Here is a 3,416-nt window from a genome sequence, read left to right as displayed (position 1 = left end):
TCTTATCTGTGGACCCTTTGCAAGCATGTCTAGATAACTTTGACTTAGATCTTTTTGATTCTAAGTACATTAGTGAAGTTCACTCTTTGCTTGAATCTGTGCCACCCATGGACATTGCTAAATAGCAAACTACAGTGGAACCACCTCCACTCTCTGTGTCCAAATCTGCCCCATCTCTTATCGAACTACCTAAGATTGATTTGAAGCCATTGCCTGATACTTTGAAATATGCTTTCTTAGGTTCTTCTGATACTTTTCCTTTTATTATTGCATCATGTTTAGACATAGAACAGGAGAGTAAGCTTTTAGAAGTACTAAAAGAACATAAAGAGGCCCTTAGGTTGGAACATCTCAGACCTTAAAGGTATAAGTCCCACAATTTGCATGCATCACATAAATCTTGAAGAAAACACTAAACCGTCTGGGGAAATGCAAAGGACTTAACCCCAACATGAGAGATGTTGTTAAAAGTGAGATTCTGAAATTGCTTAATACGGGTATCATATACCCAATTCCAGATAGCCAGTGGGTCGGTCCCATTCAAGTTGTACCCAAAAAATCTGGCATTACCGTAGTTCAAAATGAAATGAATGAACTAGTCCCCACTCGTGTAACCACAGGGTGGCGAGTCTACATTGACTATAGGAAGTTGAACACAGTAACAAAGAAAGACCATTTTCCTCTTCCCTTCATTGACCAAATGCTAGAAAGGTTGTCAAGGCACAATCATTGTTGTTTCTTAGATGGCTATTCGGGTTATAACCAGATTCATATAGCACCCGAAGATCAACTAAAGACCACATTGACCTGTCCTTGTGGTATATTTGCTTATCGTCACATACCTTTTGGGTTGTGTAATGCACCTGCTACTTTTCAACGTTGCATGATGAGCATTTTTTCTGACATGGTAGATAAATTTCTTGAAATTTTCATGGATGATTTTTCTGTCTTTGGGTCTTCCTTTGATGAATGTTTGCATCATCTGACTCTTGTGCTGATTCGATGTAAATAAAAGAATTCGGTTTTGAACTGGGAAAAATGTCATTTCATGGTTAACTCAGGCATAGTTCAAGGGCATATCATCTCTGAAAAAGGTATAGAAGTAGATAAAGCCAAAGTTGATCTCATTAAACATTTGCCTCAACCTCGCTCTGTGAGGGAGATAAAGTCATTCTTGGGCCATGCCGGTTTTTACCGGCGATTCATCAAAGAATTTAGTAAAATTTCAAGACCCTTGTGTAGTCTTCTTGCAAAAGATGTTGCATTTGTCTTTGATGAAGCTTGCAAGAAAGCGTGGGAGCAATTGAAAGCTCTTCTAACATTTGCCCTTATAGTTAGACCACCCGACTGGACCTTACTATTTGAAATTATGTGTGATGCGTCTGACTATGCTGTAGGAGCTGTTTTAGGTCAGCGAGTAGACAAACTCCCTTATGTGATCCACTATGCTAGTAAAACACTTAATGATGCTCAACTGAATTATTTAGCAACTAAGAAAGAATTGCTAGCTGTTGTGTTTGCATTGGATAAGTTTAGATCTTATTTGATAGGATCTAAAGTCATCATATATTCCGACCATGCTGCATTGAAATATCTTCTGTCTAAAAAAGATGCTAAAACTCGTCTAATTCGATGGATACTCTTGTTACAAGAGTTCAATCTCGAAATTCGAGATAACAAAGGGTCTGAAAATGTTACTGCTGATCACTTGTCTAGGTTGAATGTTGAATCTGTTTATGAATCTTTGCTTATTAGAGAATCATTCCCTGATGAACAATTGATGCTTGTGTATGAAATGCCTTGGTTTACTGATGTTGTTAACTACCTTGCTACGGGTAGAATGCCTTTGCATTGGTCTAAACAAGACCGATCCAAGTTCTTATCTGAAGTAAAACACTTCTTTTGGGATGACCCATACTTGTTTAAATACTGCCCTGACCAACTCATTAGGAGATGTGTCCCCAATTCTGAACAAAGAGATGTCATCTCTTTCTGTCATGACCATGCATGTGGAGGCCATTTTAGTGCCAAGAAAACTGCTGCAAAGATCTTGCAGAGTGGTTTCTATTGGCCATCATCGTTCAATGATAGTCATGCATTCTGCGTTGCTTGTGACCGATGCCAAAAATTAGGAAGTATCTCAAGAAGAAACATGATTCCCTTGCAACCTATTTTGATTATTGAATTATTCGATGTATGGGATATTGATTTCATGGGTCTGTTTCCTAATTCTGAAGGTAATCTATACATTCTCGTTGTTGTTGATTATGTCTCTAAGTGGGTAGAATCCATTGCTACCAAAACAAATGACCATAAAGTAGTTCTTTCTTTTACTAAAGAAAACATCTTCTCTCGTTTTGGAACACCTAGATAAATAATCAGTGACGGTGGTACTCATTTTTGCAATAGACCTTTTGAATCACTTATGCGCAAATATGGAATCACTCATAAGGTAGCAACACCATACCATCCTCAGACCAGTGGCCAAGTAGAAGTTTCTAATAGGGAAATTAAGCATATTCTTGAAAAGACGGTTAATCCAACTAGGAAAGATTGGTCTTTACGTATAAATGATGCTTTGTGGGCCTATAAAACTAGATACAAAACTCCAATTGGCATGTCCCCTTATAGACTAGTGTATGGTAAAGCTTGTCACCTTCTTGTAGAGTTAGAACATCGTGCATATTGGGATGTTAAAAAATTGAACTTTGATCTTGATAAGGATGGTACCCAAAGAAAACTTCAACTCAATGAGTTAGAAGAACTAAGAAATGATGCTTATGATAGTGCCAAAATGTATAAACATAGGATGAAAGTGTTTCATGACAAGCGCATTCTGCGCAAGTCTTTCACACCTGGTCAAAAAGTTTTGTTGTACAACACTCGTTCGCATCTTTTTCCAGGGAAGTTACATTCTCGATGGTCAGGTCCATTCTTGGTACGTACTGTTTTCCCTCATGGAGCTGTTGAAATTGAAAACACGGCAAACAATAACATCTTCAAGGTCAATGGTCAGAGACTAAAACCATTTCTGGAGCCTCTTCCACCAGAGGTTGAGACCATGGACTTGGAAGACCCTGTTTATGTGGACTAAACTGGTCCACCCGTGTACATACGTATGGATTAAAAATCCTCTTTCCTTTTCTTTCTCTTTCTGCATAATTTCTATGTGTGCTAACCAAACTTTTTGTCTTGCGCTCATGTTGTTTGCTTTCAAAGCATTTATTCAATTCTGGTTTAGCATCATCCTTTTGCATCTGGTAATCTCTTTCCTTTAAATCTGTTCTACATTGTTCTTCTGGTATGTTGTTGTAATTCTGATCATATTTTGAAACATTGAGGACAATGTTAGATTTAGGTTTGGGGGAGTGTTTTGCATATAGAGTTTTTAGTCTTTTCTTTTACTTTTAGAGAAA

The sequence above is a fragment of the Papaver somniferum genome, chromosome 8 (assembly GCF_003573695.1).
Source record: "Papaver somniferum cultivar HN1 chromosome 8, ASM357369v1, whole genome shotgun sequence".
Lineage (NCBI taxonomy): Eukaryota > Viridiplantae > Streptophyta > Magnoliopsida > Ranunculales > Papaveraceae > Papaver > Papaver somniferum.
This window is presented reverse-complemented; position numbering follows the sequence as displayed.